Here is an 18,412-nt window from a genome sequence, read left to right on the forward strand (position 1 = left end):
AAGGAAATAATTATTGTGCCTACTGTTTCGCCATATAATAACCTGATCTGGCTCCAAAAAGACAGATTTTATTTTATTTTATTATTAAATTATAGGAATTTAAACAAACATTCTCTCTAAGTTGAGAGAGCACCTCCCTGATACAGATGCTATTATAAACAATATCACCACTGGATCCAAAACTTATTACATGGTGACAGATTTATCTGACATGTTCTTTGCTATTCAACCGATGAAGGGAGACAACCTATGATTACATTTACATGGGAAGGCAGAGAGCATCAGTTTACTAGGTTACCACAAGGATACTTAAGCAGACTAGTAATAGCCCACAACATTCTAACACAAGACATCTAGACTTTTCAAGAAAACTCAACCTACAGCAAACCAGTATTTCCTGTATTGATGACACTCTTATTCTGGTGATAACTTGGAAGAACAGACTAACATCAAAAATAGAGTTAATTAAATTCTTTACACTCAGAGGGTAGACAATCAACTCAAGTAAGGTCCAAGGACCCCACACTACTGTAAAATTCCTAGGCATAATTTGGTCCTCTGAAGGTAGAAAAATACCACAACAAGTCATAAACTAAATAGATTGCATGCCAATTCCTACCACAAAAGGAAAAGCTCAGAAACTGATAGGACTGTTTGGATACTGGAAAGAGACATCACACATATGGGGATATAGTAAAACACATTTATGAAATAACTAGAAAGAATATGGAATTTATATGAACAGAGACTCAGGAGGTAGCTTTTACTTATTTGAAAAATGCTACCAGAATTTTTAATATATTGGAACCAGCTAATGAGAACTCTAAATATGTTATATTTAGAGTACCTATATCCATATGTACCTATGTTTGCAACATAGTCACTGTGGACTAAACCACTGCAGGACCCCAAATTGTACCTAACTGGATTCTGGACTAAAAATTTCTCATGGTCAAGAACAGAAACCAACCAAATGAAAGGCTCATCAAGGCACCCTCTGAGGCCCCACAGGATACAGAGCCACTAACAGAAAATAAACTAATTATACTTAAACTCCAATAGCCTATTCTGGAGTAGGTAGAGCAAACCCCTGACAAACAGAGAACTATTCCTGCCCAAAAAGTCCTAACATGGAAATGGTATATTTCTAATTTTTTAATGCTTATTTATTTGGGGGGGAGGTGGGTACAGAGCACAAGCAGAGAAGGGGCAGAGAGAGAGGGAGACACAGAATCTGAAGCAGGCTCTAGGCTCTGAACTGTCATCACAGAGCCTGACACAGGGCTCGAACTCATGAACTGCGAGATCATGACCTGAGTCGAAGTCGGACGCTTAACCAACTGAGCCACCCAGATGCCCCTGAAATGGTGTATTTCTAAGCAGGACATATGGATGGAGAGTCAACCCTCTGCATTAACTGAGGAAATCTCAGTAATGCCAATAGCGAACTTTACAGAATTTCCAAAGATTGAGCCTAGCCAAACTTGAGCAGTTGGGCAATGGGGACCATCCTGGTCCACAACACTCAACAATGCATGGCTTACAGATGAATCAGTCTCCATGGCACCATCTGGAGTATGCTGGCAGACTGTGGCTTTGAGGAGTAATGATGGTCTAATCCTGGCAGAATCAGGCTCAGGAGAAGAAGCACAATAAGCTGAACTAATAGCCATAAAATTGACCATGAACAATCAATTAAGAAAAATCAGAATGAGGTATATCTTTTCTCAGACTCAAGGGCAATAGTTAATGAATGGAGTAGCTCTTTATCAAGAACATGGCAGAAAAATGACTGGAAAATTAGGAAATAAGAACATACAGGGTAAAGGCATATGGCAGAAAATATTACTGACTGACATATCCATATTCATCACATGGGTCTCTGAACATCAGAAGGACAACTCTGAAATAATCAAATTTCATAACCAGGTAGACAAACTCACCAAGAAAACTAATGAGGCAAAGATTCCTAAAATGTATCTTTAAAAAAAAAAAAAAGATTGGTGGTGTCTGGGTAGCTCAGCTGGTTAAGTGTCCAACTCTTGATTTTGGCTCAGCTGAAACTGAGATCATGGTTCGTGAGATCAAGCCCCCAGCCCAGATCTCTAACCCACAGAGATCTGTCAGCATGAAGCCTGCTTGGGATTCTCTCTCTCACACCCCTCTATCTGCCCCTCCCCCGCTCATGTATGTTTTCCATCTCTCTCTCTCTCTCTCTCTCAAAATAAATTAAAAAATAAATGTTAAAAAATAAAAAATTTTTTAAATGATTCATGGCTAAGGAGGAAATCAATTAAAACCATAACCTTAATTGATTTCCTCCTTAGCCATGAATCATTTTTTAAATTTTTTATAAGAAAGACAGTGGAACATGAAATCTGAATACACAGACGACGTGCCAGTTTGACAGGATTATTACATGGACACATCACCAAACAGGTCATGATGGCACACATGACTAGAACATAGTCATAGAAAAGAAACATATATATATATATATATATATATACACACACACACATATCTGTCTATATATGTATATACCAAATAGCTCCATTTCAAATTAAGATATGTGAGAATTGCTGAAAGTTTAAAGTTTGAAGGTCATTAATGAATACTTCAGATAAGATCAAACCCAACAGACCCTTCCAAATTATACAAATTGACTATATAGGATCCTTGCCTACATCAGAGAATAAACTATATGCATGCATCATTGTAGACACATGGTCGGGAATAGGATCACCCTATCCTTGCAGGAAATTTTATTAAAAATCCACCATCAGAGCATTAGAAATCTGGATTGCATGGAGTGGTATCCCAATCATCATACAATTAGGTTAGGGAACCCACTTCACAGGAAAGCTAATACAAGAATGGGCTAAGGAAAAAGGCATAGTGTGGAACTTCCACCTACCCTACAACTCAATTACCTCTGAAAGGTATAATAACTTGCTCAAGGAAAAATCTAGGTTGTTTACTAACAAACCATTTATGAAAGCTTGGACTAAAACAATCTGGGAGTTGGCAAGATCTCTAACCCATAGATACAGAAACGCTGGAAAAACTCCTAGTGAATTAGTATTGCAGGCACCAACAGAGATCAGAATTAGCACTAGCAACACCCCAGAATCTAAATTAAAAGGAAAAGTGTTAATTTAAAATTTTTTTTTCTTTAAACATTTATTTATTTTTTGAGAGACAGAGACAGAACATGAGAGGGGGAGGGGCGGAGAGAGAGGGAGTCACAGATTCCAAAGCAGACAGCAGGCTCTCAGCTGTCAGCACAGAGCCTGAACATAGGGCTTGAACTCATGACCGTGAGATCATGACCTGAGCTGAAGTCAGACGCTTAACCGACTGAGCCACCCAGGAGCCCTGGAAAAGTGTTGATTTAAAAACATAATGATAGGGGCGCCTGGGTGGCGCAGTCGGTTAAGCGTCCGACTTCAGCCAGGTCAAGATCTCGCGGTCCGTGAGTTCGAGCCCCGCATCGGGCTCTGGGCTGGTGGCTCGGAGCCTGGAGCCTGTTTCCGATTCTGTGTCTCCCCCTCTCTCTGCCCCTCCCCCGTTCATGCTCTGTCTCTCTCTGTCCCAAAAATAAATAAAAACGTTGAAAAAAAAATTAAAAAAAAAAAAAACATAATGATATATATAGAACTGGGGAAATTATAGCACCTGCCACCAATAAAACCTATTGGGTGACTGAAGGAAAAGACATATTACCGCAAAATTTTAAAAATAATATGATACCTCTACCAAAATTTCAGGCATGAACAACACCATCTTTTATTTTGTCAACGCTAGATGCCTAGCATTTAGCCTAACATGAGGCAAGGCAATTATGCTTGAGGCAATCCTTGCAATAATGGCCGTAATAACTATAGATTTCCTTGTGTGGCAAGAACAACAACAACAACAAACTAAAAATTTGTAGGATACTATCTTTACTTTGCAGGAATGAATCTGGTATGCATCTTTAACCCTATCTGTGTTACTAAGTGGGTTAGTGCAGCGTGCTGCCAGCTGGCCATACAATTTTGCCTATTGCTTGCTAATGAATAGCACTCTCTTTGCAGCTATGGATAGTCTTCCAATAGCTCCAGCAACAGTTATACCACCATTCTGAACTGGAATACCAACTTTTGGTCCAGATACAACTTCCCTGGCTGTGACATTATTACAACTGAGAGTCACCAGCATCACCTAGCTGAACCAGACCCCATCTTTCACTATCAGCATGATCTACTAACTGGGAAACCTGTCAATGTTTCGAGAAACTGAATACTTAGGGTAGCTGATGAAGCAATGGAAACCTCCACTTCAATCTTCACAAGAATCAATGAGGATCATTGACTTGAAGGATGAAGATTGGCCTGAACTACCAACTGGCTCTTGGTATTACAACCCAGAGCATGTGATGACGAAGTACTGGTGTCTGTACTTCTCCCTTATCTTACTGAATTGAGTGCAGCATTGAACACAAGGCAGAGACTGTACAAAGTAACCACACTTTAATTCCTGACTTACTTTGTGTGCTAGCATTTCATTGTAAAACAGCAGCTCCTGAGTATTCACAATGGGCAATTATATCTTTAAATAGAAGAAAAAACCCAAAGATTATTTGCTACACTCCCACTTTACATTGTTTAATCCATATTCATCTATTAGAAAATTAACAATAGATCTCTGGACATTGTGTCCAGTCATTAAGAAAGAGGGACACCTCATAAGGTGTATAGAGGGCACATAGAAAACTTAGCATATAACACATATCATTATCCTTGGTGATATACCTCTGGGTTTTGCCTCACACCAGAGATTTCTACCCAATAATATGGGACCTTTTGATAATAAAACCTCTCATGCTTATATTAGAACCTAAAACAGTAGCCTATACCTTGAAATTTAATATACAGCATTTTCTTTTTTTTAATTTTTTTTAGTGTTTATTCATTTTTGAGATAGAGAGAGACACAGCATGAATGGGGGAAGGTCAGAGAGAGAGAGGGAGACACAGAATCTGAAACAGGCTCCAGGCTCTGAGCTGTCAGCACAGAGCCCAACGTGGGGCTCGAACTCACGGACCGCAAGATCATGACCTGAGCCGAAGTCGGACGCCCAACCGACTGAGCCACCCAGGCGCCCCACATGCAGCATTTTCAAGCTACATATAGATCCCCAAATTTTGCTCAGTTTTATCCATCTTAATTTATGCCAACTTTATAATCTATGCCCAAAACAGATTTTCTAAAGAAAGAAGAGGCTTACAGTTCTTTGTTGGGCTGGTAGGAGGCTTAATTGGAGGAAAAATGGCAGTTGATTTTTCTTATTCCAAATCAATGAAATCACATGAAATTAAAAAATTTTTGAAACCAACAATCACAGTTTAATATATATACCATGGCAGCTTTGTCAAGGTTGGGTACTCAGATGAGTAAAATTAGCAGTATATTACAAAACATCAATTAATTTCATCAGGAAGTAAATAGAGCAATGAAAATTTGATTTTTATTATTATTTTTTTAAACAGAGAACGTGTGTGAGAAGGGGAGAGGGACAAAGGGAAAGAGGGGGAGAGAGAGAGAGACTCTTAATCAGGTCCCATGCTCAACCCCACGTGGGGCTCCACCTCACAACCCTGGGATTATGACCTGAGCTGAAACCAGAGTCAGACGCTCAACTGATTGAGCCACCCAGGCAACCCAACGAATGAAAATTTGACATTAAGTTGGAGGGAATGCTAAAAAATATCAAAATACTTTCAAAAAGAAAATAAAAGATGTTTCTCTGCCTGTAGATTGTCAATTGTTGCAGTTAAGATTGGTTGGTATGTGGAAAACTCGTGGAACAGCAATACTCTTGAGACAATACTGGCTACCTGAGATAACAGTAAACCCAACCAGAAGTCAAATAGGTGCCACACATCCTAATGGCTGTGATTCCTTGGGCAACTGTGAAATTAGATTATTGGCATTTCCAGGAGGAAACATCACGTTGGGTTTACCACACTTTTGCAGTTCCCCAATATTAAAACTTAGAGTGAAGCCTACAGGCACCTTATGATAGAAGGAAAAGATGTTCCTAAGGATATGTTGGTGGAATTGAACCCAAATGCTTTTATTACTGCTAGACTTTTGACTATGCCTATAGTATGTATACCTATGACTAGAGCCTTGATGCCTCCTCTACTAGTTAATATAGGAAATTGGACCATGATAGCATGCTTGAAAGCCAAACTCACCCTAACCTATTTAAGTCAAGGGAAAAATAAGGAACACAACATGATGGGATGTGTAAAACTAGAACAGGTAATGAATGTGGCAATAGAAGAAAAAAGGTATTATTTGAGCTTAATAGAAGATGAAAGAACTATTAAAATAACCAGAGAAATGTTTCACGTTGAACATCCTAAAATTAATAAATGTAAATCATGCATTAAAAAACTTAAGTAGGGGCGCCTGGGTGGCTCAGTCGGTTGAGCATCCAACTTCGGCTCAGGTCACGATCTCACGGTCCGTGAGTTCGAGCCCCGCGTCGGGCTCTGGGCTGATGGCTCAGAGCCTGGAGCCTGCTTCCGATTCTGTGTCTCCCTCTCTCTCTGACCCTCCCCCGTTCATGCTCTGTCTCTGTCTCAAAAATAAATAAACGTTAAAAAAAATTAAAAAAAAAAAAAAAACTTAAGTAAAGGAACATTTGAAAGATGTGACTAAAAAAGTCAAAATAATTTGCAGGAATTGAGAAGAGAACCAAAACATCCATTTCCTAAAATAATGACAGCCTTGAATTCTGATGTTATGGCAACTGAACATGTGCTTGACAGTGATGTGCCAGCCATACTCCATGGAGCTTTACAGAAAAGATCTTTACTTGGAGGTGCACCTGGTTGGCTTAGTCAAGGGAGCATGTGACTCTTGATCTTAGGGTTGTGAATTTGAGCCCCAAGTTGAGTATGGAAATTACTTTAAAAAATAAAATCTTCAAAAAAAAAAGGATTTTTATTTGGAAACATAAACCATTTGGTTAATCTTCTGACAGTTAAGAAGCTTAACTTTTGGCCACTTGGTGATTGGCTATGGTACCATGTTAAAGAGTTCTTTGTTGTGTTTACCTTGGGAATATTAGAAATATCGTTGCTTAAACTGGTCATTAAACTATGGCATAAAAGAATGTGCAAAGGAAAAATACTTGTAAAATATGATAGTTATGATTAAGACTGGAAGTGATGTAGAATCACAGGGTGCATTGATATTTTTGTGAACTTAGGTTTGTACAGAGCATTAGGCCCTTAGTATTAATTCGTGTGTGAGTGATTTGAAATCACAGGTTGGATTATTTTGTTTTGGTTTGATATGCTTTCAAATCCACTTGCTTATAGCCAAGACAAAAACAGTTGTTGTTTTTTTTTAGTAGTAAAGAATTTTCATATAAGAATTAAGTTTTCATATAAGAATTAAGTTGTATCAGGTGTCATCATCTTATCTGTACACACCCACGAGAACTTACTGGCTTAGCGTCTAAGGGGCCCTTCTGGGGGTTTATCAATACACACATATGAAGGAGCAACCATATAGCAAGGGGACATTTTGACTATGAATAAAGAGATTCTGTGATTACTACCCAAGAATGTTTGGTCTAGACAAGGCTACTCTTTGCTAATCCAAAATAGCTCTCCAGGGGCACCTTTGTGGCTCAGTCTGTTACTGTCAGTTAAGCATCTGACTCTTGGTTTCAGCTCAGGTCATGATTTCATGGTTTCATGGGTTTGAGCCCCACATCCTCTCTCCCTTTCCCTCTGCCCCTGCCCCACCTGCACTGTCTCTGTCTCTCTCAAATAAAGAAATAAACTTAAACAAAAGAGAGGAAAGAAAGAAAGAAAAGAAAATAGCTCTCCAAAGACCTTGGAGCAATTCGCTCCTGCCAGGGTAAAGAAAATTCTTTTACTGGCCATGGCCCCTTGAAGAAGATGCTCTTGCCCATCAACACCAGGGCACTCCTGCCCTAGCAACACACTCCAGAAACACTGGGCTTTGACTTTTGCGCTGGCAGGTGGCTAAACTGTTTCACCTGAGTATCAGCTCCTACTAAAGTTACCCGTCAACTAAATTTGAGATTTAGTCCTTTCATCTCCCCTTGACCGGAACAACAGTGTGATTAACTTAAGATTGGTTTGGAGTATGCTATTTCTCTATTGGTAAATTAAAAGGCATTATCCTATATACTATTGGCTTGTGAAATTCAGGCAGTGAACTAGTGTTAAATACATTGTTGACAGAGACAAAAATCAGTCTGAGAGTCATTTGCCTGCCCACAGTAGATTTAGGGGGAATATGCACATTTGTTTAGGTTAGGACTCGGAATTAGGCAGATGCCAGCTACCCCCAGTAGCCTGCTTCTGTGACCTGGCCTGTCCCTACAGCTGCCCTGTTTCAGGTCTCTGGTTCCCCTGACCTGTGCCCCTGGCACATGCACAGTCTGCACTCTGTCAACGGGCCTCTGACTGTTAAGGCCCTGCAGGCCTATAGAGCTCAGGCCGGTCTCCAAAACCTGCATTGCCTCTGGGGTGAAGAGTGCCTGGTCCCCAAAAGTCTTCTTGAAGCAACAGCTTTAAAGTGGTGACAGACAGTCCCTGGCTTCTCTAGCCATCAAGATTCCCACGTGTCTGGTATTGGTGGGTACCCCAGCCATCATCCTGTGCCACCCACCCTGGCAAGGAAGTCTGGATTTCCCCATTTGTGTCTTCAGGGGGAATATGTGCATTTGTGTGGGTTAAGACTTGAAATTAGTCAGATGCCAGGTACCCTCAATGGCCTCTTCCTGTCAACTGACCTCCTGCAACACTGTCCAGCCTTAGGACTCTGGCTACCCTGACCTGTGCTGCCAATGTGTGGGCAGCAGCCACATTGTCAGCTGGTCTAGGGCTGCAGGGGGCACTCCAGGCCCATGGAGCTCTGGCAAGACCTCAACCACCTCAAAGGCTTCGGGGTGCAGGGAGCCCACCACACCCTGAAAATATTTCTGAGGCTCCATTTTTTAAAAATTTTTTTTAACGTTTTTTATTTATTTTTGAGACAGAGAGAGACAGAGCATGAACAGGGGAGGGGCAGAGAGAGAGGGAGACACAGAATCTGAAACAGGCTCCAGGCTCTGAGCTGCCAGCACAGAGCCCGACGCGGAGCTTGAACTCACGGACCATGAGATCATGACCTGAGCTGAAGTCGGACGCTTAACCGACCAAGCCACCCAGGCGCCCCGTGAGGCTCCATTTTAAACCTGGGACTATCAGTCCCCATTCGGACTGGCTGCTTGATGGTATCCGGGGCTTTTCCAGAAATCAAGGCTCCCAGGTGTCTCTTATGGAGGGTACAAGGAGGATCCTGAGAAGACCCTCCCCGGCAAGGCAGTCCAGATTCCTCCAGCTCTGCCTTCAGGAGGTGTAAGTGCATTTGTGTAGGTTAGCACCTAGAGATACGTGAATGCCTAGTACCCCCCACAACCTGCTCTCTCAAGCTGGCTCCTACTCCAGGGCCCTGGCTACCCTGACATACTCTGCTTGCAAATGCGCAGAACAAATTCCATCAGACTAGTGAGGACAGCTAAGGCTCTCCAGACCCACTGAGCTGGGGTCAGTCCCAAACCACCTGCAAACTCTTTTGGTGGACAGAGCCCTCCTCTGAAAATCCTTCTGAGGAGGCACCTTTAAACTGGCAATAAGTCAGTCCCCATTTGGCTGGCTGCCTAATGGGGTCCTGGGATTCCCAGTAATCAAGGCTCCCAAGTTTCTTTCAGTAAAATATAATCCAGCAGATGGCCAGGCCCTGTCCCCACAATAAGGTCCAGATTCCTAAAGCCTTACCTTCAAGGAGAATATGCACACTGATGTAGTTTAGGGTTTGGAATTATGCAGATACCTTGCACCCCCTCCAGCCTGATCCCATGACCAGTCCTCTCCAAACATTTGCCCTGTTCCAGAGCCCTGGCTATATACATACCTTGCACATATGCAGGATGCAACCCACCAGCCCACTTAGGGCAGCCGGGGCCTTCTAAGCCTGCGAACTGGCCTGCCCCCAACTACTTCCATAGATACACTCTTAGAGCAACGCTACCCCTGAAAATTCTGAGGTGGCAGCTTTAAACTGGTGACAGTCCTCATTTGGACTGGCTGCCTGAAGAGGGTTCACTAGCAATCAAGGCTCCCAGGCATCTGATTGGAAGATATTCCAGCAGGTTGCCTGGGGCCCAACTCTGGCAAGGAAGTGCCTCTTTTCCCCAGCTCTGCCTTCAGGGGGAACATGCAAATTGGTGTAGGTTAGGGCTCAGAATTAGGCAGAAGCCTTATGCTCTGAACAGCCCACTTCCATGACTTGGCCTCCCCAGACACTTGCCCTGTTCCTGGCTCCTGGCTACTGGCCTGTACACAAGCCAGCCCTCCAGGGGCAGTCCAGGCCCTCCAGGCTGGTGGAGTTCAGTTTGGTTCCAAACCACATGCATAGCCTCCAGGGTGGAGGGAGCACACCCCCCAAAAAAGTCTTTCTGAGGGGGCAGCTTTCAGTGATGTCAGTCTCTATTTGGCTGCCTCCTGGGGTCCCCAGCTTACCAGTAATCAAGGCTCCCAGGTGTCTCTTAGTGAAGGATACTCCGTCCTGACAAAGCAGTCCTGTCTCCTCCAGCTTTGACTTCAAGAGGAATATCTGCATTCGCATAGGCTGGGTAGATGCATTACATACCTCCACAACAGCTCACTGTCATAATCTGACCTCTCCACACACTCTCCCAGTTCCAGGTTCTTGGCTACCCTGAGCTGCACGTCTCGCGCATGTGCAGTATGTACCGTCCAGCCCATCTTGGGCAGGTGGAAGCCTGCTAGCCTGTGGAGCCTAGTAATCAAGGAACGCAGGTGTTTCTAACTGCAGCATACCCAGGCTATTAGGCCTGGCCCCACAGGGGCAGTTTCCTCCAGCTCTGCCTTTAGGGGGAATATGTGCATTATATAGATTCGGGCTTGGAATTAGGCAAATGCCAGGTACTCCCAGCAGCTCACTCCTGTGACCAGGCTTCTCCTGACACTTTTCCTATCACAGGCCCTAAGCTAACCTGACCTGTGTAGCACATGCGTGGTACAAATGAAATCAGCTGGTCTTGGGGGGGGGGGGGGTGAGGCCTATCCCCAACCACCTGCACAGGCTTGACAGTCTTTATTGAGGAAACAACTTTAAAATGGCCAAAGTCAGTCCACATTTGCACTGGCTGCATTAAGGGGCCCCAGACATCTACATTTTAGCCTAATAACTAAAATCAGCTAAATGTTTAGTGATTTAAAAGTATTTCTAAATAATATTTGTATAGTCTAGCCACAATCCACTTACCCTATTAAGTTTGGACATCTTCATATATTGTGATTCATTTGTGAAGTTAATAGCCTCAGCATTTTACAAGTCACTCTGTGTAGTTAGGAAGACAGAAAGCTTTTAGTTTACATCATTTTCCCTTGAATAGAGAGCTCAATAAGTCATTTCCTCCTGTTGAAATAAAAGCTGTTCAATGAGAATACAGACCAAATTCTGTAACTAGAGAAGTATATGTTACTGTCATGAGCCCATGAAAACAATATCTGATATATCTAAATTCTAGTTCAATAAAAGAATTTTGACAAGCTCTTCAGATTCATTTTGGCTTATTTTGTATGACACTGATCAGTATGCTTGTTTGCCTGTTTTTGAATGGTTGAATTCATTGCCCAATGGCTGGTTTTTAAAATACAGTCTACTTGACTTCTCTGTCCCATTTAACACTGTCCACTACCATGGGTTCGTGGTCTCTCCTCTCTGATCTTCTCAAATACCACTGTCTGAGGTCCTCCTAACTCTCTGATAATTCTTATCTTGGGTTCTCTCACTGTCTTAGCTGTTGTGATTTCTCTTGAACTTCTTCTTTTCTCTTTGGTGCGCTTACCTGATGTCCTCAACTATTCTTATTTTTTCATTTATAGACATTAACTCTCAAATCTATTTCTTAAATGCCAACCTTAATCTTGAATTCTAGACTTGTATTTTTTATCTGTATTCTGGACACCTCTACCTGGATATACAAAACATTTTTTTTATTATCACTTATTACCTACCTACATACCCAAAACACTGGTCCTCTTCCTAGATTCCTGTTCTTAGTGGATGGTGTTGCCATCCATCCTTTTTCCCAAGCTGGAAATCTCAATTATTCTTAATTCCTCTGTCTTTACCCCTCTCATGTTCTCTTTCAAAAAAAATCTTCAATCTAGCCCATCTTTTCCATCATCTCTGCTTTGCCCTAGTTTAAAAGGCTTGCATCATCTTTCACTTGGACTTCCCAAACAGCCTCAAAATTGACCTCCTTTCAGCCCAGAGGACTCCCATCAAAATCAACCAATGCAGGCCAACAGCAAGACATATTATATTTAAATTTGCAAAATATAGTGATAAAGAAAAATCCTAAAATCAGTAAGACAAAAGAGGTCCCCAACTTACAAGGAAAGATCCATAAGGCTAGCTGCAACTCTCTCAACAGAAACTTGGCAAGCCAGAAGGTAGCGGCATAATATATTCAATGTGTTGAATGGAAAAATCTGCAACCAAGAATACTGTAACCAGCAAGGCTATCAATCAGAATAGAAGGAGAGATAAAGAGTTTCCCAGACAAACAAAAACTAAAAGAGTCCATGACCTCTAAACCAGACCTGCAACAAATATTAAAGTGGAAAGGAAAGACCAAATGTGACAAAGACAAGAAAGGAACAGAGGAAATCTCTAGAAACAACAACAAAACAAGAAATAAAATGGCAATAAATACATACCTATCAATAATTACTCTGAATGTAAGTGGACTAAATCCTCCAATTAAGACATAAGGTGTCATAATGGACAAAAAACAAGACCCATTTATATGCTGCCTACAAATGACTCATTTTAGACCTAAAGACACCTACAGATTGAAAGTGAGGGGATGGAGAAAAATTTATCATGCAAATGGACAATAAAAGAAAGCCAGAGTAGCAATGCTTCTATCAGACAAACTAGATTTTAAACCTAAGACTATAGGGGCGCCTGGGTGGCACAGTCGGTTAAGCGTCCGACTTCAGCCAGGTCACGATCTCGCGGTCCGTGAGTTCGAGCCCCGCGTCAGGCTCTGGGCTGATGGCTCGGAGCCTGGAGCCTGTTTCCGATTCTGTGTCTGCCTCTCTCTCTGCCCCTCCCCCGTTCATACTCTGTCTCTCTCTGTCCCAAAAATAAAATAAAAAAACGTTGAAAAAAAAAAAAAAACCTAAGACTGTAACAAGAGATGAAGAAAGACACTATATCACAATAAAGGGGACTATCCAAGAAGATATAACAATTATAAATATTTATGCTTCCAACTTGGAAGACCCCAAATATATAAAAACAATTAATAAAAAACAAAAAGGAACTCATTGATAATAATACAATAATAGAAGGAGACTTTAACACCCCATTTATATCAATAGACAGATCATCAAAACAGAAAATCAACAAGGAAACAGTGGCTTTGAATGTTACACTGGACCAGATGGACCTAACAGATATATTCATAACATTTCCTCCTAAAGCATCAGAATACACATTCTTTTTGAGTGCACATGAGACATTCTCCAGAACAGATCACATACTAGGTCACAAATAAGGCCTCAACAAGTACAAAAAGATTGGAATCATATCATGCATGTTTTATGACCGCAATGCTATGAAACTGAAAGTCAATTACACGAAAAAATTTGGAAAGACCACACAAATACATAGAGTTAAAGAACATGCTACTAAACAATTCACGGGTCAACCAAGAACTCAAAGAAGAAAAATTTCAAAATACATGGAAACAAATGGAAATGAAACCACAATTGTCCAAAATCTTTGGGATGCAGCAAAAGTGGTCCTAAGAGGGAAGTATATAGCAATACAGGTATACCTCAAGAAGCAAGAAAAATCTCAAACAACCTAACCTTACACCTAAAGGAGCTAGAAAAAGAACAACAAACAAAGCCTAAAGCCAGCAGAAGAAGGGAAATAATAAAGATTAGAGCAGAAATAATTTTGATATAGAAACTAAAAAAAACAATAGAACAGATCAATCAAATCAGGAACTGGTTCTTTGGAAATAATAAAATTGATAACCCCCTAATAGACTTATCAAAAAGAAAAGAGAAAGGACCCAATAAATAAAATCACAAATGAGAGAGGAGAAATAACAACTAACACCACAGAAATACAAACAATTATAAATTAATATTATGAAAAACTGTATGTCAACAAATTGGACAACCTGTAAGAAATGGTTAAATTCCTAGAAACATGAACTACCAAAACTGAAACAGGAAGAAATAGAGAATTTGAACAGACTGATAACCAGCAAAGAAATTGAATCAGTAATCTCCCAACAAGCAAAAGTCCAGGGCCAGATGGCTTCACAGGTGAATTCTACCAAATATTTTTTTTTTTAAATTTTTTTCAACGTTTTTTATTTATTTTTGGGACAGAGAGAAACAGAGCATGAACGGGGGAGGGGCAGAGAGAGAGGGAGACACAGCATCGGAAACAGGCTCCAGGCTCCGAGCCATCAGCCCAGAGCCTGACGCGGGGCTCGAACTCACGGACCGCGAGATCGTGACCTGGCTGAAGTCGGAGGCTTAACCGACTGCGCCACCCAGGCGCCCCAGATATTTAAAGAGTTAATACGTATTCTTCTCAAACTATTCCAAAAAATAGAAGGAAAACTTCCAAATTCATTGGAATTTGGCCAACATCCCTGATGTACATGAATACAAAATTCTCAATAAAATACTAGCAAATTGAATCCAACAGAACATTAAAAGAATCATTAACCATAATCAAGTGGGATTTATTCCTGTGCTGCAAGGGTAGTTCAATATTCACAAATTAATCAACATGATATACCACATTAATTAAAAAAAAAGGATTAAGAACCACATTATCCTCTCAATAGATGCAGAAAAAGCACTTGACAGAGGTGCCTGAGTGGCTCAGTTGGTTAAGCGTCCAACTCTTGGTTTTGGCTCAGGTCACTATTTCACAGCTTGTGGGATAGAGCCTGCTTGGGATCTGTGTCTCCCTCTCTCTCTGCCCTCCCCCACTTGTGCTGTCTCTGTCTCTTTGAAAATAAATAAACTTAAAAAAAAATTTTTTAAAGCACTTGACAAAGTACAGCATCCATTCTTGATAAAAACCCTCATCAAAGTAGATTTAGAGGGAACATCATACAGGCCATACATAAAGGCCATACATGAAAGGATACATGAAAGGCCACACCTAATATCCTCACTGGCCAAAAACTGAGACCTTTTCCTCTGTGGTCAGGTACAAGACAGGGATGTCCACTGTCACCACTGTTATTTACATAACATAGTACTGGAAGTCCTAGCCTCAGCAATTGGACAACACACAGAAATAAAAGGCATCCAAATTGGCAAGAACAAAGTCAAATTTTCGCTATTTGCAGATGACATGATACTCTATATAGAAAATCTGAAAAACTCCACCAAAAAATTGCTAGAACTAATACATAATTCAGCAAAGTTGCAGGATACAAAATCAACATACAGAAATCTGTTGCATTTCTATACACCAATAATGAAGCAGCAGAAAGAGGAGTCAAGGAATCAACCCCAATTACAATCACACCAAAACCCATAAGATCCTAGGAATAAACCTACCCAAAGAGGTAAAAGATCTGTACTCTGAAAACTATTGAACACTTATGAAAGAAGACACAAAGAAATGGAAAAATATCCCATGCTCATGGACTGAAAGAATAAATATTGTTAAAATGTCTATATTACCCAAAGTAATCTACACATTTAATGCAATACCTATCAAAATACCAAAAGCATTTTTCACAGAATTCAAACAAATAACCCTGAAATTTGTGCGGAACCACAAAAGACCCTGAATAGCCAAAGCAACATTGAAAAAGCAAAGCAAAGTTGGAGGCATCAGAGTTCTGGGCTTCAGGTTATATTACAAAGCTGTAGTCATCGAGACAATATGGTATTGGCACAAAAATAGACACATAGATCAAGAGAACAGAATAGAAAGCTCAGAAATGAATCCACAACTATATGGTCAATTAATCCTCAACAAAACAAGAAAGAATATCCAATGCATAAAAGTTTCTTCAACAAATGGTGTTAGGAAAACTGGACAGCAACATGAAAAAAAAATGAACCTGGACTACCTTTTTACACCATACACAAAAATAAATTCAAAATGGATGAAAGACCTAAATGTGAGACAGGAAACCATCAAAATCCTAGAGGACAACACAGGCAGTAACCTCTTTGACATCGGCTGTGGCTGCAGCAACTTCTTGCTAGATATGTCTTCTGAGGTAAGGGAAACAAAAGCAAAAATAAACTATTGGAACTTCATCAAAATAAAAACTTCTGCACAGCACAGGAAACAATCAACAAAACTAAAAGGCAACCTATGGAATAGGAGAAGATACTTGAAAATGATACATCTGATAAAATATGGAAATACAAATATGAAAATGGAGAGCGGGTAGATATGCAAACCAAGAAACAGACTCTTAACTATAGAGAAGAAACTTATGGTTACCAGAGGAGAGGTAGATAGGGGAATGGGTTAAATAGGTGATGGGGATTAAGAAGGGCACTTGTGATGAGCACCGGGTGTTGTATGTAAATGATGAATCACTAAATTGTACACCTGAAACTAAATTTATACTGTATGTTAACTAACTGGAATTTAAATAAAAACTTCAGGGAGAAAAAAAAAAAAAAAAAAAAAAAAGAACTGGTCTCCTTTTTACTCTCCCTGATCTGGTCCATCTTCTTCAGTGCCAAGAGCATAATCTATGTATGAAAGAATTTTGTCAATACCACAGCTTGCTTTTGCCTGTCAAATGATGCCAGAAATTAGATTTGCAACCAACTTATGACATAGTTAGCTCATGATTGTTACAGCTGTATCAAATATACCACACTTTGCTGTTCACTGAAAATATGGCAAAGAATAAAAATGAAGGTTTTTACATCATTTTTAACACTGGATTAAGCTGCAAATTCACACAAAAAATTTATATCAAGCTCTGCAAAGAACTACCTTAGCATAAATAAAAGGATAGAGTTTACATATAAAAACTATAAGGAAAAGAATGCTCGTTGAGTAATGTTTTTACAGGTAAACTCAGTAATATGTAAATAGTAATTAATAGCATCATATTGAGCCATTGGCAGAGTTAAATCCCCTTGTGCAAATTCTCTAGAGTTGGATGAAGATATTGGCAAATGGGTAGGAGAAAGCTTTCCTTGATGGAATAATTGCTATTGTCTTTTTCACTGCCATTTTGTCAAAGACAGCTTATTATTTTTTTAAATTTTATTTTCAAATCATCTCTACACCCAGCGTGTGGCTCGAACTCACAGCACCAAGATGAAAAGTCGCATGCTCTATTGACTGAGCCAGCCAGATGCCCTCAAAGACAGCTTATTTTTAAATAATTATGTTACAAACAAATATTGTATTTTCCCCAAGCTAAAAAACTTAGCTTTGCTGCCAGAGAACACAAGGGGCAAGAAAGCTCTCTATATCAGGACACTAAAACTTGAGTAGTTTTTTTTCCCCCTCTCTAAAAAATTTCAGTTATTTTTTTTCCCCAAAGGTCTTTTTTCAGAAGTGCAATTTAGGATCCACATGCAAGGAATCCATGTCGCCACTAGAGGGCGCCAACCACTTACACAACGATGAGTAGTAACCATTTCCCCATCTTTCCCCTTCTGAATTTTTTCTTTCTTTCTTTCTTTCTTTCTTTCTTTCTTTCTTTGAACTATTTCTAAATCAGAAAGGCCAGGTGTTCTTCGTAAAAGCCTTAGTAAATAGTTTATATTCTCTCTCCCTTGTGATTTGTTGTGATATATACACATGAAACCACAGATAATTAGGGCCACACATATTTTCTTCCCATAAAAAAAACAGCTCCTGTGATCTTCTTTCTCAACTTTTCTTTCCTTGCCCCCCTGCCATGTTTTAAAATCAGTTCTGAAGTTTGTCATATTCTTGTATTGCTCAACTTTATGGCTGTAATTATATTAACTGACTTTAAAGTAATCAGATTTCTCTTCTCCCCTCTCCTTTCTGTTTCTGTTTTGTTGTCTTCCATCTCCTTCCCTCATATATTCCCAAGCATTTTTTCATCTATTCCTTTTTTTTCATCCAAATATTTGACTCCTGAAAGCGATGTTACAAGAAATGGGGAGGCCATGCTGTATACAAAACTCTAAGTAAGAAAAGCCTAGCATAGAGGTCAAGTGTGCTTTGGTCCATCCCTCCCTGGGGCTGGTCTTCCACAACAGGTGCAGGTGAATGTGGTGCTTCATCAGCCA

This window comes from Puma concolor, chromosome C1, assembly GCF_028749965.1.
Source record: "Puma concolor isolate L17-30 chromosome C1, mPumCon1.1.hap2, whole genome shotgun sequence".
In the NCBI taxonomy this organism is placed as follows: domain Eukaryota; kingdom Metazoa; phylum Chordata; class Mammalia; order Carnivora; family Felidae; genus Puma; species Puma concolor.